The sequence below is a fragment of the Hyperolius riggenbachi genome, chromosome 2, assembly GCF_040937935.1.
Source record: "Hyperolius riggenbachi isolate aHypRig1 chromosome 2, aHypRig1.pri, whole genome shotgun sequence".
NCBI classification, from domain to species: Eukaryota; Metazoa; Chordata; class Amphibia; order Anura; family Hyperoliidae; genus Hyperolius; species Hyperolius riggenbachi.
Window position 1 is genome coordinate 240,592,437 of NC_090647.1, and position 23,288 is coordinate 240,615,724.

The following is a 23,288-nucleotide window of genomic DNA, read 5'->3' on the forward strand; positions in this document are numbered from 1 at the left end:
AGTGTGGTCACAATCTTCAGGAGGGTCCCAGGTAGTCGCAGTTGTTGAGAAGACATGGAAAGCCTTTCGAGGATCCCGATGCTTCCCTCTTCTTAGGCAAGTATCTTTTTTTTACCTGAGGCTTGCCTCTGATTCATTTTAAAAGGGAGTCTGAAGTGATTTTTAAAATAAAAAACAGATACTCACCTAAGGAGAGGGAAAGCTCTGGGTCCTATAGAGCCTTCCCGTTCTCCTGACGGTCCCCGTGTTCCCCTGCAGGCTCCCCGTTAGCTGTCCATGCCCGTTAAGTCATGGACGCCTCTCTTCCGCGTTGTGTAGACTTCGGCTTCCGAAGACGTGCCGCTCCGTACTGTGCATGTGCGAGCACCCTCTATCGCACCCCCGCACGTGTGCTGTACAGAGCCGCCAGTCTTCAGGAGCTTGAGTGTTTACGAAGACTGCCGAAGTCTCCTGCGGCGGGTGATTAAAACGAGGGAGCCTGCGAGAGAACGACGAGACCGGGAGGAGAATGGAAGGTTCAAAAGGACCCAGAGCCGCCCCTCTCCTTAGGTATCTGTTTTTTATTTTAAAAATCCCTTCAAACTTGCTTTAAAGGACAACTATCAATAATCAAGTAATAAAACTACATTGACACTGCACGACGCATACACAAATGCGATCTCGTGCATGCATTTCCGGAACACGGAACAACGCAGATGATTGCGGCCTTGATGTTTGAACCTGACAGAAAACTGCGTGCATCGTGCACCAAGATGTTCTCCGTTACATAACAATCCAATGTACGGGAACACACACTGTACTGTGAATGGTAACATTCTGTCCATATGTATCAGACACTTTGCAGCACAACATGACTGACAGCAACACACATAGGGCTTGATTCACTAAACCGTGATAACTCATATTACAACCGCGCTAGCGCTTTTGCACGCGTTTTTGCAATTGCGCGTGAAAATTTGTGATTCAGCATGAAAACGCTAGCATGGCAGTGATATGAGTTATCACGGTTTAGTGGATCAAGCCCATAGTGTGAATGAGCCCCAAGGCTGGGTAAGCATTTTCCTACTTTTCATGTAAGAAAAAACAGAGCTAAAAGCTTTGCATTACTTTGTGTAAGCCACTGGATCAATCCATTAGCAGAGGAGAGTCTGTCTTACATGAAATGTGACATCAACCAGTGCTGGTCTCGTTTAGCCTACCTTGGTGTCAGGTTTCATACACAATTAGCAGAGAATGTTTAGGCGCTTTTCACACTTAGGGCTCATTTCCACTATAGCGAATCCGCATGCGTTGTCTGCATGCGGATTCGCACAGCCAATACAAGTGGATGGGCCTGTTTCCACGTGTGCGTTGTGCGGAGCGTTTTTGTGTGCGGGGAAAATCTGCACGGCAGAGCCGTCAGAATTCGCTCCCCGCACACCGCCAAGCGAATCGCATACAATGTATCTAATAGGGAAATCGCATGCAGTTTTGGCATGCGTTTTTCCCCGTGATTTCGCATGCGATTTCGCATAGGAGGTAATGTTAATTTACAAAGGCAGTGACATGGTTAAAATCGCCCACCTACTACCCTATGCGAAATCGCGGGAAAAAATGCATGCAAAATCGCACCCGCATGCGATTTCGTCTGCGGTGATTTCCCAGCCATTCCGCACCGCACAAGTGGAAATGCAGCCTTAGTCCATTGCGGCGCAACAGACAATATCACAGCATCGCAACCTAAATAAATGAAGGCTTTCAAATTAAGCCCCATACACATGCTAGATGAAACTCGACTAAGGCGGTAGATAACAGCCTCTGCCTAGAATCCAGCAGGTGTACAGTAGCCCGTGACCCCTCTTAAAGTGGCCATACACTGGTCAATTTGCCATCAGAACAAACAACAGATAGATCCCTCTCTGATCGAATCTGATCAGAGAGAGATCAAACAACAGATAGATCCCTCTCTGATCGAATCTGATCAGAGAGGGATCGTATGGCTGCCTTTACTGCAAACAGATTGTGAAGCGATTTCAGCATGAAATCAATTTACCATCTGTGAAGCTGCCACCACCCCCCTGCATACATTACCTGATCCGGCCAGCACGAGTCCCCCAGTCTCTTCTCCGCTCTCGGCTCCAGCTTCACTTTATTTCCTGTCCGGGGAAGTTTAAACAGTAGACGGCGCTCTACTGTTTACACTTCCTGTCGGGACAGGAAGCAGTGAAGCCTTTCGGAACCCAGCGGGGAAGGAGAAGCGGTGACACGCGCCGGCTGAGAAGGTAATGTATTGCCGCTAGCGTCAGTCATCGGACATTCGAACACCGCTCTTGACGCACTCCCGACCCGCCCGCGATCGAGCAAAATCTTCCGCACGGATGGATCGACAGGAACTATCGATTGCGGACGGAAATCGATCGTTCGGTCAGTGTTTGCGCAACGATTTCACAGCAGATTCGATCACAGTGATCAAATCTGCTGTATATCCGCGGTAAAATCGTTAGGTGTATGGGCCCCTTTAGCCAATCAACTGGTGGGTGGCTTTAGTCAAATGAACAGCCAAAAGCATTGTTCTCTACACTTACTCCGCCGTATGACATCACTCCAGCTCCACACCGTCCCCTGCATAGGAACACAACACTCTGCTAGCCTGCTTTGTGTAAGCGTTTTGTAAGCAACCTGAGCTACGCTTTCCAGTGATTTAGGTATTATATTAAGCCCAAACGCTCACAAAATGCTGCATGTCCTGTGATTGCAATTAGCCCTAGTCGCAATCACTCCAGTGGGATCAACACCATAGACTTACATTAGCAAAGAGTTTTTGAAAGTGCAAGCGATACAAAAACGTGAAATAAAAACGGTTTCACTTTAAACTGGAGCCATCAATAAACATTTAAAATCAATGTATTGTTACATTAATACAAAAGATTAGGATCCCACCTTGCATTTAAGCCATCTGGCACCCTAGTACCCAAATTAACCTCCCTGGCGTTCTATTAAAATCGCCAGGGAGGCTGCGGGAGGGTTTTTTTTAAATTAAACTTTCAGTTGGCTGCATGAAAGCCCACTAGAGGGCGCTCCGGATCCGCACAAAGTAACAAGGAAGGCCGCAATGAGCGGCCTTCCTTGTTTCGCTTTCCTCGTCGCCATGGCGACGAGCGGAGTGACGTCATGGACGTCAGCCGACGTCCTGACGTCTGCCGCCTCCGATCCAGCCCTTAGCGCTGGCCGGAACTGTTTGTTCCGGCTGCGCTGGGCTCGGGCGGCTGGGGGGACCCTCTTTCGCCGCTGCACGCGGCGGATTGCCGCGCTGCGGCGGCGATCAGGTAGCACACGCGGCTGGCAAAGTGCCGGCTGCGTGTGCTGCTTTTTATTTGATAGAAATCGGCCCAGCGGGGCCTGAGAAATCCTCCTGCGCAGGTTACCCCGAGCTGAGCTCGGGATAACCGGCAAGGGGGTTAAAAATCCATTTAACTTTGCATAATAGAAGTTTGTGATAGCTGTCACCGCATCTAACTGAATGAGTTAATCTCTCAACTCCCTTAGGCCCCTTTTACATATGCAGGTTAACCTCCTTGCGAGTTATCCCGAGCTCAGTTCGGGGTAACCTGCGTAGGAGGATTTCTCAGGCCCCGCTGCGCCGATTTTTACAATTTTTTTTTCTTACACGCAGCTAGCACTTTGCTAGCTGCGTGTGGTACGCGATCGCCGCCGCTACCCGCCGAGTCGCCCCCCCCACCCCAGACCCCTGCGCAGCCTGGCCAATCAGTGCCAGGCAACGCTGAGGGGTGGATCGGGATTCCCTTTGACGTCACACCGTCCATGACGTCGGTGACTTCATCCCGCCCCGTCGCCATAGCGACCGGGGAAGCCCAGCAGGAAATCCCGTTCTGAAAGGGATTTCCTGCTTACTCTGATCGCCGGAGGTGATCGGAGTGGGTGGGGGGATGCCGCTGCTCAGCGGCTATCATGTAGCGAGCCCTGGGCTCGCTACATGATTTGGAAAAAAAAAAAAAAAAAGTGTTGCGCTGCCCCCTTGCTGCGGGAATTGGACCGGTAAGGGGGTTAAACCTGTTACCCTATTTTCCCACAAGGGTCTGAAAAGCAATGAAAGTCTATGGAGACTTTCACACTTATTGCAGTGCCTTGCAGTGTGCTGTAAGTATCTGATCCGATGCAAAGGCAACAGCACAGCACCACAGCTTTTTTTCCCCAATACTGTGCAAAGCATGATGTGATTTCCTATGTTGTTGTTCACGTTGCCTAGCAACTGGGAGGGGTGATCAGCACACAGGACAGTTGGAACTGTGTCTCTTGCTCCCTGTCACTTCCTTTCAACCAAAAAGATGGCTGCCCTCATGAAATCAAACATTTGCCTGTTCTTTTAAAACAAGGTGGGTAAGAGATTATATTACTTATCTATTTTAATTACCATAACTAATGTAACTTAATGACAGTATGTTTATTTAGGCTGAAGTTCCTCTTTAAGTCTACGGGCGACGTATGTAAACGACGGAGCACGGTCTGTCGTGGCATATCACACTGTCTGCGCACTCTGCCGCAGGATCATATGATGTTAAACTCAGGTATCCTTTAACCCTCCTGGCGGTCTATTAAAAACCGCCAGGGGGCAGCGCAGCCTTTTTTTTATTTATTTATTTTTTTTTAAATCATGTAGCGAGCCTAGGGCCTCCGGCGATAGGCGATCAGGAAATCCCGTTCAAAGAACGGGATTTCCTGGAGGGCTTCCCCCGACGGGGCGGGATGACATCACCGACGTCGTGGCGTCTAAGGGAGTCCCGATCCACCCCTTGCCGCTGCCTGGCGCTGATAGGCCAGGCAGCGCAGGGGTCTAGGGGGGGGGGGGCTGTGTTGCGACGCAGATAGCGGCGATCGAGCGCGGGGCGGCGGCGATCGAAGTGCTTACGCAGCTAGCAAAGTGCTAGCTGCGTTCGGCAAAAAAAAAAAATTACTCAAATCGGCCCAGCAGGGCCTGAGAAAACTTCCTGCGCGGCTTACCTGCCAGGAAGGTTAATAATTAAAGGATACCTGAGTTGAACATAAAAACTGTTCTTTTACTTACCTGAGGCTTCTTCCAGTCCCTGTAGTCTTGTATATCCCTTGTTGTCCTTGAGATTCTCTTCCTCAATCCGTTGTGCAGCCCAGTAAGTTGTACAACTTGGCTAGGTTGCGCACTACTGCATATGTGCTGGCCAAGTGGTATGCCTCACCCATAGCTGGAAGCATTCTGTGCATGTGCGGTTACAAGTTTTTTTGGGTACCTGGAGTCGGAGGTTTCATAAACTGAGGAGTTGGAGCTCGGTGATTTTTGTACTGACTCCCCAGCTCTGCTTTAAAGAGAGTCTGAAGCCATAAAAATTACCTCTATTTATTGGCTAGTTCTATTAAGCATTAAGATCATAGCTGATACGCCGCATTCCCACGGCAGAACAAGGCATTTATACCCCCAAAATCCCAGGGCAAAATTCCATGACTTTCCAGGTTGCGGATTTTGCTGCCCGGGGAGGTAGATCTTTGCACTGTAGCTCTGCCTCCAGTCCAGTCAATCTCCACTAATCTCCGCCTCTCCCCACCCCTCTCAGTAAAAGAAGACAGAGGGGCGAGAAGAGGCAGAGATTGTCTCGAGCAGAGGCAGAGCTACTGCGCAAAGCTCTGCCTCTACCAGGAAGCGATCACCGACTTTTGCCTCAGGGATTTCGGTGGTATAAATACATAGTTTTGCCGAAGGAATGCGGCGTATCATCTATGATCTTAATGCTTAATAGAACTGGCCAATAAAGAGGTATTTTTTTATGGCTTAAGACTCTCTTTAAACAATACTATTTGCCTGGTGTCCTGCGGATCTTTCATGCGTCAGTAGTGTCTGAATCACAACCTGAAACAAGCATGAGACAAATCCATTCAAGCATCTGATCTGCATGCTTGTTCAGGATCTATGGCTAAAGGTTTTAGAGGCAGATGATCAGCAGGACTGCCTGCAATGTGCATAGGTTAAAAGGAAATAAATATGGCAGCCTCCCTATCCCTCTCAGGCCTGGAAGCCATTAAAAAGCGAAAAGCGATATCACTACCGATTTGTGATAGTGTTGTGCTATCGATTTTGGGAGTGATTTCCCTGCTCCAATGCAATTCATTAGAATGCAAATGCTCCCAAAATGCTGCATGTCCTGCAATAGCAATTTCCTTAAAAGCAATCGCTCTAGTGGAATCTGTCCCATCTATTTACATCGGCAAAGCGTTTAGGGAAATTGCTAGAGACTGAAAGCGCTCCCTAAATGCTTAAAAAAAAACCGATGTAGTGGGTTCCAGGCCTAACTGTAGGTGTCCTTGAATCCACACTTGAAGTGAGAAATTCATTCCATGTTTGTTAGTGAAGGGAACCTAAACTGAGAAGGATATGGATTTTTCTTTTTAAAATAATACCAGTTGCCTGAATCACCTGCTGATCCCGTGTCTCTAATACTTTTAGCCACAACATGCAGAGCAGGTGCTCTGATTGAAGTCAGACTGGATTAGCTGCATGCTTGTTTCAGGTGTGTGATTCAGCCACTACAGTGTTCTACCCAGAATTTTTTTCCAGCCGGGTGGCATGAAAAAGTAGCCAGGTGGGGCAATATGAGAAAACGCAGGGCTGGTGCTTCTGTGAGCAACTCTCCTTATAGCATAGGAGGTGAGCCGATGACAGTCGGGTGTTCATCAAAACTAGCCGGGTGGAGCACTCGGCTAAAAGAGCCTGGGGAGAACACTGCACTATTGCAGCCAAAGAGATCAGCAGGACTGTCAAGCAACTACGGTATTGTTTAAAAGGAAACATCCATATCCCTTTTCAGTTTCGATGTACTTTAAGCCTGATACACACTTTCAATTATGATTGGCCAATCACTGTCTAATTTTACTACCTCCATGTAGTATAAGGATCAACAGATATTTAATACTATGAGCAGACCCTCATACTACAGGAGGTAGTTAAATTGGTCAGTGATTAGCCAGTCTTAATTGAAAGTGTGTACCAGGCTGGATAGTATTGTGCCTTCCTGTTCCTCCTCTGTCAGTTGGTAAAGCTGTTTTCTCAAACAGCTCTTCAGAACTACTCATCTCAGTTGCAAACTTGTTTTTACAAAGAACACAATGCCACAAAGTGAACCTAGCCTTAATCTACAGCAGTGCTCTCCCGAGGCTCTTTTAACCGGGTGGTTTTGGTGAGCCCCCCGCTGTCATCTGCTTGCTGTCTCATCCTCCTCCTACTGTGTTTCTCCGAATTTAAGTCATCCCCTAAAAATAAGACCTAGCATACAGTGGCTTGCAAAAGTATTTGGCCCCCTTGAAGTTTTCCACATTTTGTCACATTACTGCCATAAACATGAATCAATTTTATTGGAATTCCACGTGAAAGACCAATACAATGTGGTGTACACGTGAGAAGTGGAACGAAAATTATACGATTCCAAACATTTTTTATAAATCCATAACTGCAAAGTGGGGTGTGCATAATTATTCAGCCCCCTGAGTCAATACTTTGTAGAACCACCTTTTGCTGCAATTACAGCTGCAAGTCTTTTAGGGTATGTCTCTACCAGCTTTGTACATCTAGAGGCTGAAATCCTTGCCCATTCTTCTTTGCAAAACAGCTCCAGCTCAGTCAGATTAGATGGACAGCGTTTGTGAACAGCAGTTTTCAGATCTTGCCACAGATTCTCGATTGGATTTAGATCTGGACTTTGACTGGGCCATTCTAACACATGGATATGTTTTGTTTTAAACCATTCCATTGTTGCCCTGGCATTATGTTTAGGGTCGTTGTCCTGCTGGAAGGTGAACCTCCGCCCCAGTCTCAAGTTTTTGCAGACTCCAAGAGGTTTTCTTCCAAGATTGCCCTATATTTTGCTCCATCCATCTTCCCATCAACTCTGACCAGCTTCCCTGTCCCTACTGAAGAGATGCACCCCCCGAGCATGATGCTGCCACCACCATATTTGACAGTGGGGATGGTGTGTTCTGAGTGATGTGCAATGTTATTTTTCCACCACACATAGTATTTAGCATTTTGGCCAAAAAGTTCCATTTTGATCACAACTGACCAGAGCACCTTCTTCCACATGGTTGCTGTGTCCCCCACATGGCTTGTGGCAAACTGCAAACGGGACTTCTTATGCTTTTCTGTTAACAATGGCTTTCTTCTTGCCACTCTTCCATAAAGGCCAACTTTGTGCAGTGCACGACTAATAGTTGTCCTATGGACAGATTCCCCCACCTGAGCTGTAGATCTCTGCAGCTCTTCCAGAGTCACCATGGATTTCTGATCAGCGCTCTCGTTTGGCCTGTGAGTTTCGGTGGATGGCCTTGTCTTGGTAGGTTAACAGTTGTGCCATACTCCTTCCATTTCTGAATAATCGCTTGAACGGTGTTCCGTGGGATGTTCAAGGCTTTGGAAATCTTTTTGTAGCCTAAGCCTGCTTTAAATTTCTCAATAAGTTTATCCCTGACCTGTCTGGTGTGTTCTTTGGACTTCATGGTGTTGTTGCTCCCAAGATTCTCTTAGAAAACCTCTGAGGCCGTCACAGAGCAGCTGTATTTGTACTGACATTAGATTACACACAGGGACACTCTATTTAGTCATTAGCACTCATCAGGCAATGCCTATGGGCAACTGACTGCACTCAGACCAAAGGGGGCTGAATAATTACGCACACCCCACTTTGCAGTTTTTGATTTGTAAAAATTGTTTGGGATCATGTATGATTTTCGCTCCACTTCTCAAGTGTATACCACTTTGTATTGGTCTTTCATGTGGAATTCCAATAAAATTGATTCATGTTTGTGGCAGTAGTGTGACAAAATGTGGAAAACTTCAAGGGGGCCGAATACTTTTGCAAACCACTGTATATTTCTAGCAGATATTCCTGCTCACTTCACCCCCTCCGTTACCTCATCAGTGCCTGGCTCCTGGGCCCCTTCTTAAAAAGTCAGATCCCCCCCCCCCGCTGTTCATGCCCAGCAGAATTGAAAAAGCTCTTGCTAATGCAATGCTATGGGGTATTTTTTATAAAATCACATTGGTTAAGTGGGATTACACCCATAGGATTACATTAGCAAGAGTTTTCAAATCGCAAAGCGCTCAGAAAAGCGCTCCTAGTGGCTTTCTGGCTAAAAAAGCAGTTCAGTAACATTGCCGCCCTGTACAGGAAGTAAACAAAGATCACTTCCTGTATACGGAAGCGCTTACTGGACTGCATTAGTTGCCCTCACTGCTGATCTGAGGTTTTAATTTTGCCGAGCATAAACAAACAGGAAGGAGCCAAGATATACAGGGGATCTGGCGGGATATACAGGGGATCTGGCCATATACAGGGGATCTGGCCATATACAGGAAGATCTGCCTGGATACAGAGGGAATCTGGCTATATGCACGGGGGATCTGGCTACCCCCACAAAATATAAGACCTCCCTGAAAATAAGCCATAGCACATATTTTGAAAGAAATTTATTATAAGACAGTGTCTTATTTTCGGGGAAACATGGTATGCTGTAAGCAGAGTTGCACTGACCCTGCATTCTCCCTGTCGCACCTCACCCGGCTACTTTTTCCATGCCCCATGGCTGGCAAATATTTCTGGGAGAACACTGTACAGTGAGTGATCAGTAGCAATTAGGTATACAAACATTTAGGCTCCTGTATAAAACCAATCCCTTACCCTTGTTTAATGGAATCACAATATGACAGTTATGGTGCCCATACATTGTACATTTTTTCCTCTTTTTCGATGAGATAATTTCATTTGATTATTCCGTTCGAGCGAAAAAAAAAAAATGACAAACTTCAAGTTCAATTTGTCAGAAAATCCAGAAAAAATGATCAAATATAAAGATTTTTCCAACATGTCCAATCGGATGTTTATTGAAAAAAAAAAAACATGACAATCGTTTGTTTTTCTTAATTAATAATAAAAAAAAAGATTATTTTTGACTTTCAATAGATTAGATCGTTTTAGTTGAATAAATAGGAAAAACAAAAGTTTTTATTGTACCATGTATAGGCACCATTACAAAGATGGTCTCTCTATCACAAAACCGAGGCTGAACATATTTTGATTTTAATAACAGGCCAGACCGGCTGCCCACCTACAGATTATAGTCAGAAGACAGATGAATTAAAGTGTACCTGAACCAAGGGGGAACAAAAATGTTATACATGCCTGGGGCTTCCTCCAGCCCCCTCGGCACAGATCGTTCCCTAGCCGCGGTCCAAAGCCTCCTAGATCCCTCGGTACCAGCCTCGTTCTCTAGGACCAGTCAGCACAGGCACTGTGCGGCCAAGCGCACTCCTGTCTCGCTCCCAAGGCTGTGAGCATTCTGCTCCTGCGCAGAATGCTTCCGGCGTTCCAACTAACTAGCATACATTGACAAAACAGCATACATTTAAAGTGATATACCCCTTGTTAGTAGAATCAGTGTCCCATTGCCCGCTCGCTGGGCTGCGGGCTCGGTCCTCGCTTCGCTTGGACAACTTTTTATTCTAACTCTATGTCCACTTGGATAGTGGAGATTGCACATCAGCACACAGGCAGCTAACTGGGGTTGAAAAGGTTAATGCTGCTGATGCGCATTATGGGGTTAATGTATGACCTGCATGCCTTTGCACATACTCAGTAGCATTTGTATGCTATTTTGTCGGGTATGCTAAAATGTTGTAACACCGGCAACAGATGGAGCAGTGCTTTTCAGCGCTGCTAGATTTGGGCGCAGCCGGCGCCTCCATAGACTACAATAGGAATCACTCCTATTGCAGTGCTCAGTGAGTAACGTCGGCGCCGTCAGAAGGCGGAGCCGAGGTTGCTTAAAAAAACACAATAATTCGGCCTCTAGCAATCGCTGGAAGCCAAATTATTTAATTCCCCCACTATCCATGGCGGCCTGGAGGGGGAATAGTAATTAAAACGGCCCGGACTTGTGCAGAAGCAGGATCAGCCGTATAACAGCTGGATCCTGCACCCAAGTCTACCGGCGCCATTTTCAAATGTACTCGCAACAGAAGCGCAGCAGGCCGCACATTACGCCCGACTGGCTGAGGAGAACAGGGCTGCTACTGGGGGATCTAGGAGGCTTTGGACCGCGTCTAGGGAGCGATCTGCACAGAGGAGGCTGGAGGAAGAAACTTTCCCCCCTCCTTTTAGGATAATTTAAAGGGATACTGTAGCAGCCACTCACCGATGCTCCGGCCCCGCCTCCGGTTCACTTCTGGAATTTCTGACTTTAAAGTCAGAAAACCACTGTGCCTGCATTGCCGTGTCCTCGCTCCCGCTGATGGCACCAGGAGCATACTGCGCAGACCAAAGACCATACTGGGCTTGTGCAATACACTCCTGGTGTCATCAGCGGGAGCGAGGATGCAGCTGCGCAGGCGCAGTGGTTTTCAGACTTTAAAGTCTGAAATTCCAGAAGTGAACCGGAGGCGGGGCCGGAGCATCGGTGAGTGGCTACGCGGGCACAGGATGTCTGTGGGGGGGCATTAGAAGCCCGGTAACAGTAAAAAAGGGCGCAGGAGGCTAGTGGACAAATCGGGCGCCGCCATTCACTCCCATAATAAATATCATTTAATGGGCGCCCGATAGGAAAAAAGGGCGCCGGAGAAAAATAACGTTTTAAAAGCGGCGCCCGGAGACTTAATGTTTTATTACTGCTTCTCATGATTACACATTATTTAATGATTTATACATTTTTTAATATTATTTTTAAACGAAAAACAGTACAATTTTTTTTTAACATTATTTTTAAACGAAAAAACCGCACAATATGTTTTTGAAACTTTAATAATGCTTATCACAGGGGGGTCTTAGGTTTAGGCACCACCAGGGGGGTCTTAGGTTTAGGCACCACCAGGGGGGTCTTAGGTTTAGGCACCACCAGGGGGGTCTTAGGTTTAGGCACCACCAGGGGGGTCTTAGGTTTAGGCACCACCAGGGGGGTCTTAGGTTTAGGCACCAACAGGGGGGTCTTAGGTTTAGGCACCAACAGGGGGGTCTTAGGTTTAGGCACCAACAGGGGGGTCTTAGGTTTAGTGGTAGGTACAGGGAGGGTTACTTAGGCACCAACAGGGGTCTCTTAGGTTTAGGCATCAACAGGGGGGTCTAGGGGTTAGGGGTAGGTACAGGGAGGGTTACTTAGTAATTTTTTTTTTAAACGTTATTATACGTTTCACTATTTAAACGAAAGATTAACGTTTTTACAATTGCCGATTTAATGCACATTATTTAATGATTTATAACTTTATAAAACATTAATTTTAAACGAAATACAGTACAATACATTTTTAAACGTTATCCATGCTTATCGTTTAAAACCCCACGCCCTTTTTTCCCAGCGCCCCTTTTTAACGTACGCAGAAGCCCTGGGTAAGTTCATCTCATTTTCCCCCGACCCCCCTACAGTATCCCTTTAAAGTGAACCTAAAGCCGATAAAAAAAAAATGAGATTAACTCACCTGGGGCCTCCCTCAGCCCCCTGCAGCCGATCGGTGCCCTCGCAGCTCCGCTCCGATGTCCCAGGACCCGCCGGCGAGCACTTCCGGTTTCGCCGTCACTCGCCGTCACCGGCCGACAGGCATGGGAACGCGAGTGATTGTTCGCGTTCCCAGCCTGTATATCGTCCCCTATGCTGCTATTGCGGCCTCCTAGCCGCAATAGCAGCATAGGGGGCGATATACAGGCTGGGAACGCGAACAATCACTCGCGTTCCCATGCCTGTCGGCCGGTGACGGCGAAACCGGAAGTGCTCACCGGCGGGTCCTGGGACATCGGAGCGGAGCTGCGAGGGCACCGATCGGCTGCAGGGGGCTGAGGGAGGCCCCAGGTGAGTTAATCTCATTTTTTTTTATCGGCTTTAGGTTCACTTTAAGTGTATTATATAAAGCTATGGTACCAGCTAAAGAGAGACAGGTTCAAAATTATAAATGAGTACAGAAAATCTTCCCTTTGGCATGCTGTATGCAATCGACAAAGAATATGACAGTGACACTTGCCACTGTGAGTACTTACTCTACGCCTCTAAAAACTTAAATATACAAGCAAAATAGAAGCAGCCCTCTACATAGCATCTATCCAAAGTCCATCAGTATGCAGCACAACACGGTATATATTCAACCTAAACGTATATATTATATGGTTAAAATATCAGAAGTAGCTGGTGTATCTGTAGCCTATAACCCACATAACTCACTGTACCTGATGTGCACAGCGATATCTCCTGTTTCCAGTCTCTTATCTGTAAAGCATGCAGCTATTCAGACAGCTTCCTACCTTCTATTCCAAGCCTGTAGCAGAGACAGCCACGTGATCCGGATTCTGAAGACCCAACTAACAGATGCACAGTGTGTAGATGCAGGAAGAGCAATCGCACAGCATAACAGATTTAGATAAACATAGTGTAGTAAGAAAGAAAACATACTGTGCATTGTAACCAAAGGAGAAATCCCAACCAATTGCAAAGCTCAAGTTTCCCTATCAGTCTGAATGTGTGATCTTGAGAGAGGAATCACACTTGTGTACCCAGAAATGCAGACAATACCCCACAAACGTTTTGTTGCACTATGGGCTCTATTCACAATCATTTTCTGCATGTGGAAAAAGTGCAGTAAAAGTTTGCAAATAATGCGAAAAAAAATTCTGCAAAAGTCTGTAATTTCTGCAAAAAATCCAAATTCACAAAGTAAAAGGGGTGCATTATTTCTGCCGTAACTGTTGATTTTATATCACCTACAAGTACCTGGTGATATATTTTGCTTCCCAGTCTGGAGCCTTGAGTGCTGTGCTTGCTGGATTTGCTGGATTTTAAAACTTTTTTTTTTTTTTGGACAATTTTTTATTGGGACTTTCTTTATGCATGTTTACCACATGTTTTCCACCTGTTTACATGTGTTTCCGTACTTTTTTTCCTGCATACCCGCATCCGGAAATCATGCAGAAAAATGTTAGTGAATGTAGAAAAAATGCGGAAATTACCACTGCCGGTAATTTAGCGGTAAAAAAATCCATTACTGCATGTGAGAATAGAGTCCATTATGGGCTCTATTCATAAAACATTTGTGGCGAAAAAACTCCTGGAGGGAAAATACCGCAGCTGTATTTTAGACTTCTAGGTGGTAATTCATAAAAATCTTGCCAGCTGCGATGCAAGTGCAGAGATCTCCCGCTGAAGGCTGGCGGTAAGCTGTCGGAAGGCATGCGGAAACACTTCAGCCAGCAGAGTCCCTCCGTGCACTGCTCTCTCTGGGAGGTCTGTCCCATTCACTTGTATGTAATCCGCAAAATCAGAGGAAGCGGTATTTCCCGTCCACATACCGCTTCCTCTAAACTTTAGGAATGGCCATTTTGTTACTTTTTTCTAGATAAATCTAGAAAAACACTGGAGAAGGCCGAAAACTTGAGAGGCTGTGGCGCAAATCTCAGTCCCCAGAAGACAAACATGCCTTAATCTTCCACTTGAAGAGCTACCAAAAGGTAATCACGGGAAAAAAAATCATCCTTTCTATCACAAGAGATTGCAAATGCAGTTAACAAACCAGCCCAACTGTTCCGCACAGTGGAAAAACTCTGCAACCCAGCATGTCAAAAACTTAATATCGAGTCTTCAAAGGACCTCTGTGACCAATTTGCCCATTTCTTCACAGACAAAGTCTCCGCTATAAGGTCCGCCATCCAACTTACAGCATCTGAGCCTAGTATAGCGCCGAAGACCATTAGCAGAGACTACGTAACACCTTGGTCAAACTTCAAAGAAATTGATGAAGAAGTCACATCAAGCATCCTCCTTCATGTCCGCCTAACTACCTGTGACCTGGATCCTGGCCCAACACAGTTCATGTTGAACTGCCCCGACCTGTTCGTACTGGTATTCCTCAAAATTGTTAACTGTTCCTTACAATCAGGGATATTTCCTGCTTTACTGAAGGAAGCAATCATCAGGCCTCTCCTCAAAAAACCCTCCCTGGACCCAGATGCAATGACCAGCTACAGACCTGTCTCTAACCTCCCCTTTCTGGGCAAGCTAATTGAAAAAGCTGTATACCTCCAGCTAGAAGCCAGAATCCTACAAAATAACAGTTATAACCCATTCCAGTCTGGCTTCAGGAAACACCACAGCACTGAAACTGCCCTCATCCAAATATGCAACCACCTGCTCATGGCAAGAGACAGAGGAGAGTGCTCGATCCTCATACTGCTAGACCTTTCTGCAGCCTTTGACACAGTTGACCATGACATCTTGATAAACAGGCTACAGGAATACTGCGGCATTGATGGCATAGTACTTCAGTGGTTCCAATCCTTCTTGAGTGGCAGAACCCACAAAGTGTCTATGGGGCCCTTCCTGTCCACCCTCCCTGTCCACTTAAGTATGGGGTGCCCCAGGGCTCAATCCTCTCTCCCCTGCTTTTCACGATTTACATGCTACCGTTGGGAAAACTAATCCAAAAACATGGCCTGACATACCACTGCTATGCAGACGACACCCAACTATATCTTTCCTTCAAGCCTGGTGTGACAGACCCAACTCTAACTATAAACGCCTGCTTAAGTGAACTACAGTAATGGATGAATGACAACTGGCTGAAACTAAATGCAGACAAAACTGAAGTCCTTCTGATTGGAGGGCAGAGCATGATAACAAAACAACTTAACTTGCAGTCTTCACCACTGGGAATAGGAGGCACGGATCTACACAGCTCTGATCATGTGCGTAGCCTGGGAGTTCTAATTGATGGGGATTTAAACTTCAGAACTCAAATCTCTGCTGTGGTGAAATCATCCTATTTTCACCTGAAGAACATTGCAAAAATCAAGCACCTCATACCCCCAGATGATCTGCCAACCTTAGTCCACGCCTTCATCACATCCCGACTGGACTACTGCAATGCTCTCTACACTGGCCTTCCAAAAAAGGTCTTGTACCGCCTACAGCTGATACAGAATACTGCTGCCAGACTGCTAACCAACCAACCCCGTCACTGCCACATAACGCCAGTCCTGCATTCCCTTCACTGGCTACCTTTAGAATGGAGGATCCTATTCAAGATCGGCCTACTGACATTTAAATCCCTGAATAATCTAGGCCCTTGATACATGAAAGATATGTTACAGCTGCGTAGCAATCCCCGCATTCTCAGATCCACAGGTTCTAATAATCTAGTCATACCCAGAGTCCACTTGGAAACTTTTGGTCCCAGAGCCTTCTGTCATGCTGCCCCTACGTTTTGGAACTCCTTACCTCAACAGATCAGGACAGCCCCATCCCTGGACGTGTTTAAATGCAGACTGAAAACCCACCTGTTCAGTCTGGCATTTGCAGAAATATAACTTTTGTTGTGTGAATACTTCATCCTACTAATTACTGAATCTGAGAGAGCCTAAGCGCTTTGAGTCCTATGGGAGAAAAGCGCTATAGAAATGTTATTGTATTGTATTATTGTATAAATTTCTCGCTCTGCTGGGGGATTGTAGATTTTCATGCGGGAACAGCTTTTATGAATGCCCACTTTGCTAAATGGAAGGGAAAATCCGCTGTTTTGAGCAAAAAACTTGCGGTAACCTTTTATGAATAGAGCCCAATGTCTGCAATTCAACGCAGTCAGTTTTTAAAGTAGCTTGTGAATATCCATAAGAAATGGCATGTGTTGTGCACAAAAGTAGTGCCAGTTATATTTTTTTAAAAAACACTATAACACTATACAGAATTGCAGATGGCTTCTGAAAACGCAGTGGACCTATAGGAAGGTGTTTTCAACAAGTTTGATCCCTGCCCCAGAATCCAATCGAACAACGTTTCAGTCTCTTTGACTTGATTAGTCCTTCCTGTGGGGTGATACCTGTGAAGTAATACAGATGGTTCTAACTCCAATTAGATAATATAAGATAGACTTCAGAAATAATAGAAACTTAAATGAAATAAAAGGAGGTAGAGAATATGGCATCAATAAATCCCTTAAAAGCAAAACTAAAGCAATATATGCAATTTTTTAAAATGTAAATGTAATATGTATTACAGCTCAGCGGTCAGTATCTCACTCACCTGCAATAGGCCCTGCGAAGTGTCCCTCTATGCTCAGCACCACCTGGGCGCTCACTACTTCCTGGTTCTTCTGCACCTTATATGATTATGCAAGGTGCAGGAGATCGGGCAGGCAAAGAGCAGCCGACTGGAGCTGAGCATGGAGAACACTTTGGTGGAGCCTGTTGCAGGTGAGTGAGACACTGACCGCTGCGCTGTACTCTGTATAAGGGGATACAGAGGGGGGGGGGAGCACTAGCTGACTATCAGGAAAGCCATCGTGGATGGGGGGGGGGACCACTAGAATGCCAGGGACGTTATATGGGGTTGGAGGGAACCACTAGACCAGGCTTGGGCAAACTTGGCCCTCCAGCTGTTAAGGAACTACAAATCCCACAATCCATTCGCCTTTATGACTCATGACTGTGGCTGTCAGACTACTGCAATGCATTGTGGGACTGGAGGGCCAAGAGTTTACCCACAGCTGGAGCGCCAAGTTTGCCCATGCCTGCACTAGACCATCAAAGAAGTGATACGGAGGGGCTAGACCACCAGGTTAGCTAAAGGGAGTTGGAACTAGACCACCAGGGAAGCTAAGTGAGGGTTGGGGGGCAGGGGCGTAGCAATAGGGGGTGCAGAGGTTGCGACCGCATCGGGGCCCTTTCCTTAACTGCAGAATTAGCTCTCTATTGGTCCTGAGCACTTCTATAGATACTTTAAGTAGTGTTAATCATTAACACACTATTTCCCATCCCTTTTTTGCACCTCTGACACTGTAGTTGCCATTGGCAGGTTTTGGTGCGCCATATCAATTGTTATGTATAGAGTGCTTGGGGGGCCCCATTGTAAAACTTGCATCGGGGCCCACAGCTCCTTAACTATGCCACAGTTGGGGGGGTCACTAGGCCACCAGGGAAGCTAAACAGGGGTGGGGGGATTATCAACAGGAAGTTATATGTTGATGGGGGCCCACTAGACCACCAGAGAAGTTATATGGGGGTCAAAGGGGGGGGGGGGGGGAGGGTGGAAGGACCACTACTCCCTAGGGAAGCTAAATGGGGTTCAGAGATCACTAGACCACCAGGGAGAAATATAAGAACAGAAATAAGAGCCACCAGTTCACCAGGGAAGCTATTTGCGGATGGAGGGAAGCACTAGACCACCAGCGAAGCTATATGGGGATGGGGGACCACTAGACAACCATGGAAGCCTAATAGGGATGAGGAGACTGCTAGACACCAAGGGAAGACTGTAAAGGGGGAAGGGGGGTGAGGGGGACACTAGACCACCAAGGCACAGCAGCGGCTCCAGCTTCAAGTTTTTGAAGGGGGCACAATGGTGAGCTGGTGGGGCCCATTAGGGCAAGTGAAAAAATGTACCCATCAATAATCTATTCTAATATGTAAAGTGTTTTCAAAAGATATGATCCAAAAACGTATTTTTTCTTTTAATGCAAATTGTTACGTAAAGAAGTATAACACTCATATTTAACAGATAGAAATCTGCAATAGTATAAATAAATAACGGAATTCACTTCTCTGAACCCTTGTGTAATCTTCTGTTATGCTAGGTACACAGCATACATTTTTGCGTCCGATTAAGAAATTCCGTCATGTCAGATATTCCTACCGATCGTTTTTCTGGTCAATTTCTCATAGAAGTGAATGGGAAACGATAAGAAAAATGAGTGGAAGATAAGAGAAAAAATGATCGGATGGAAAATCGAGAGGAAAAGTTCCCCTGGGGGTACTTACCTTGTGAGGGGGAAGCCTCGTTATTCTCTGTCCCTCCGTTGTCCAGCTGCAGCCCCCCAAATTGCGGCAATATAAATATTTACCTTCTGGGATCCAGCGCAGGCTTACTAGCGGATCTACATTCTGGTTAAGGCGGAAATAGCCAAACCCGATCGATCCGCTCTACTGTGCAGGCGCGAGTCCTTTGGCGGATACGATCGGGTTCGGCTATTTCCGCCTTACCTGAAGGAAGAGTCGCTATTGCGCCTGCGCTGGATCCCGGCAAGGTAAATAAATCAGCGCTTGTCAGGCTTGTTGGGGGAGGATTGTGGGACTCTTTGGGGGAGTCGAGTCAGTGCTGGACTGCCTGCAGCTACAGGGATGGGGAAGCCTCATTGGGACCTTAAAGGATACCCGAAGTGACATGTGACATGATGATATAGATGATATTGACATGGGTATGTACAGTGCCTAGCACACAAATAACTATGCTGTTCCTTTTTTTTCTTTCCATGCCTGAAAGAGTTAAATATCAGGTATGTAAGTGGCTGACTCAGACAGGAAGTGACTACAGTGTGACCCTCACTGATGAGAAATTCCAACTATAAAACACTTTCCTAGCAGGAAATGGATTCTGAGAGCAGGAAATAGATAAAAAGGGTCAATAGTTCATAGATTTTAGCTCTGGCATACTTCAATGAATGTGTCATTGAGCAAAAACAATAAAACAGATAAAAAGTAGATTTAAACATAAAATATCTTAAAAAGTCATTTTTAGGAGAAGGAAGATACAATCGCTTATTTCATTAGTTTATTTTCCCCTCGGGTGTCCTTTAATGCTTCCCCCTTCCGAGGTGAGTACCCCCCAGGGGATGTTTTTTATAGTACAGGTTTTCTTTAATGTAAAGGGGCGCCTGCTTTGCCTCCCTTACATAACAGCGCTTGCTGCTATGTAAGGAGCGTGCCTTCCTTAGTTACACGCTTTGCTTACATAGCAATGCGCATAACCTTAACTGCAGGCATCCTGAAGTATCGTTACCGCAAAACTTCACTTGCGACCGCTACTATGTTAATTTACAGAATTACAACTATGTAAATCACGGTAATGATATTTCACAGGACCACCTGCAGTTAAGGTTACGCGTGTTGCTGTGTAAGCAAAGCACGTAACTAAGGAAGCCACGCTCCTAACATAGCAGTGAGCGCTGCTATAAGGGAGGCAAAGTGGGCGCTCCTCCACATTAAGCTGCCCTGCTAAGCCTTGATGAATCAGGCCCATTGTCCATTACAACGCAGCAAAAGGGACACAGTGTGAAAAATGCCATAGAGAAAATGCTCACAGTACTGCACTGTTGTCATTTTTTTTTCTGTATGAATAGTGTGAACTAGCCCACTAATTAACATTGGTTCTCAGTTTTCTGGTGCAGAAAACATGCATGAAAACAGTGAGCTCTCTGCCGGCTAGTTTCACACTTGTCTTATCAGTTTTCTGCAAGTGTGACCAATTACTGAAAAATTGAGTGCCGATGTACTGCGTCTACAAGAGTATGCCTACACCTGTGCAGTGAGCCAAATCCACTCATCTATTAGCCGTGTGCTATAATGGCGCAGGCATGGCTGTACTCATGCAGACGCAGTACAGCCATGCTTATGCACGCATAGAAGCGCGGCAGCAAACTTGCAGCATTGGTGGTCTTGAGGAGGACGTGGAAATCCTCTGGAGGATCCAGAGGCTTACCCCTTTGCAGCTATCTATATCATCCGCCTCGGGTTCCCTTATGGAGGGCATACACGGGTCGCTTGATCGATTTTGCCACTTGATTCCCTGCTCGATTCTCTTATCTTCCGCTCGCTTTTCTTATCTTTTTTCATTCACTTCTATCAGTAATCTAGCGGCAAAACGATTGAACGGGAGATCGATCGGACATGTTGGAAATTATCTATCTAACCATCTAATCACCTCAAAAACGAACCGTGTATTCCCAGCATAAAACAGATCAGTTTTGTTCTTCAGCAGTGCATTGTGAAAAAGCTTTCAGTTAAAATGCATAGCTGTGAACTGAGCCCTAAGGAAACATGGACATTTTCTTCACCTGGGCTGCACATCCATTGACCATTCAGTTGCTCACAGCAACTTATTTAGTATAATGCAGATGAGATAACAGAGCACAGCTTTCGTTCACAAAATACTCTGCATTGCTGAAGGAGCACAAGCACAGCAGACATGAATGACTGCACAGGACTCCGGTGTTATTTCCTGCCATTGTGACCCCAGAGAAGCCCTCCCCCGCCACTTCCGCTAAAGCACCCTCTACACCATTCAATTCTAGGCACGATCCATTGAATTCGATTGGATCGATTAAATCCGACATGTCCGATCGGGATTCGATCAATCGTGTGATCGATTTGCATTGAAAACTAGCCAAAATCGATCACACGATCGATCGAATCCCGATCAGAAATGTCCGATTTAATTGATCTAATCGAATTTGATCGATCGCGCCTGGAATTGAATGGTGTAGAGGGGGCTTTAGATACGCCACTGGCTAGGTGTTTGTTCTTATTTGAATTATGTGATTAAAAAAAAAAAATCACACATAGCATTACATCAGCAAGTGCTTAGAAAATAGTTCATAATGTGAACCAGCCCCTATGTAGGTAATACACGGGTCGATTCTGGTGCTCGATTCTGCGCCCAATCGTTTGCCCGCTCGATTCTCTTATCTTCTGCACATTTTTATTTTTTTTCAATTCACTTCAATGACAAATCAAGCGGCAAAATTATCAAAGGTGATTGAACATGTTGGAAAATATCTGTCTAACCATCTTATCAATTCAGAATCGAGCCGTGTATTCTCAGCATTAGTTCACAATGTAGAATGCAATTGTATTTTACAATGCGATTTTTGAAGGTTTTGCACATTACTTTAAAGTGGACCTCTTGCACAGGCGAAAACAGAGAGAAATGTACCCTGTTTGTTTTTAGAGAGAAGAGCCGTATTCCCACTCATCATCATGTAATCACAAGTGTAATTTGATCTCTCAGCTGTGTCCGCACAGAAATTTGGCAGTTCTTGGCAGACACAGCTAATATGTAAACACAGGATGTTAACACTTTGTCTGCTTCCATGAAAGCAGGAAGTAGATACACTGCAGATTTATTGCAGGAGTTCTGTATACTGTTGCTTTTCTTTTAGAGCAGAGAGGAAGTTCTGAGTTCAGGTTCGCTTGCTCAATTGTTTCCAAAAAAATGCTACCTGTAGCAGGGTTGCCATTTTGAACAAATTGCAAAGCTGCTGTGGGAACACCCACATATGGTGGTGATACTGCACTGGTGCTTTGCCAACTGCTGGCGATCTGAAACCCCACATCGCAATCACGAACCAGTCAGTTCTCAAGAGCAGGCCATACGCGCATCTTTTTCAGACCATCAGAAGTGGCAGGGGGGTTGGCGGTAGAGTGACGGCCCATAGCATTGCTCTGTTAGAATCGAGCCGCGTATTCCCAGCATTAGTTTACACAGAACAATGGCTCTCTGTGCTATGCTGCTGTCAGTCCACATCGTTTACACAGAACAGAAATGTAAATAACTGCTTCATATTATGTTTTCACGAAACACACACTAATAATTATAAGGCCGTTTCCTTATTAATACGAATACGTAGCAATATAGTAGCGTTATAGCGTAATAAATAAATAATGTGGCTAATGTAAATAAACGTGTACAAAGTTGAACTGGAGGGGAAAAAGCCGCAACAAGAAGACAGCTTATTACGCATGCGCGGCGCATCATCTGCCACGTACATGTTACGTGTAAGGTCCGTCAGCTGAAGGGGCGTTTCCGACGTCTGATTGGCTGTGGCAGGAGGGTGACGCTGCGCTACAGCGGACGGAGGAGCACGGGCTGTGAATCTGCCCCTGTCATTGTCCTCGTCCGAGTCGGCCGGTGTCCGTGTATATTGTTATATCCAGGCGGAGGGGCGCGAGCAGCTGGCTCAGGTAAGCCGGAGACCGGAGGAGGGCACGTGACCAGGCCAGCCAGGGGTGTGGCTCAGAGGTGGCTTCGGCTGCTCAATGGCTCTCTGTTAGCTGCTGCATGCAGTGGTGGCATAGCTGCTATCTGAGCTCCTATCTAGCTAAAGCTCCACCACCACCTGTAGCTCTCCGAGTGTGTCATCTAATACTAACAAAAGTACCTATAGTGCCACCTCATCATCAGTACACATAATACTTTGCTCTGTAGAGAAACGCCAATGGCCACCCTACATAGGCCATACTACAAGCACTTGTGACGGAGCAGGGCTTGCTGGCCTTGTCAGCTGACTAACTTCAGATATGGTGATGATTGAAGCACCTGGCTAGCATTGCCATGAATTGTCGATCAAAACAAATGGTGTGAATGGATTTTAATAATAGTCTTATTAGGAGATTGAAGTAGATTTATGGTTCATGGTGGCTGTTGGGATAAGTTTGTTTGAAGAGGCACGGTACTGACATATAGAAGAATGTAGTAATTAT

At 46.0% G+C, this 23,288-nt stretch overlaps 1 protein-coding gene across 2 annotated transcripts in view; it reads left to right on the forward strand.

Moving 5' to 3' along the window:
* The first annotated feature begins 22,606 nt into the window (after nt 1-22,606).
* Nucleotides 22,607-23,288, forward strand: part of TFG (trafficking from ER to golgi regulator) — a 45,889-nt gene continuing 45,207 nt past the window's right edge. For both annotated transcript variants that reach the window (XM_068268393.1, XM_068268394.1), the window contains exon 1: nt 22,607-22,769. The gene's annotated coding sequence lies outside the window, so the exon portion shown is untranslated. The remainder of the gene's footprint in view (nt 22,770-23,288) is intronic.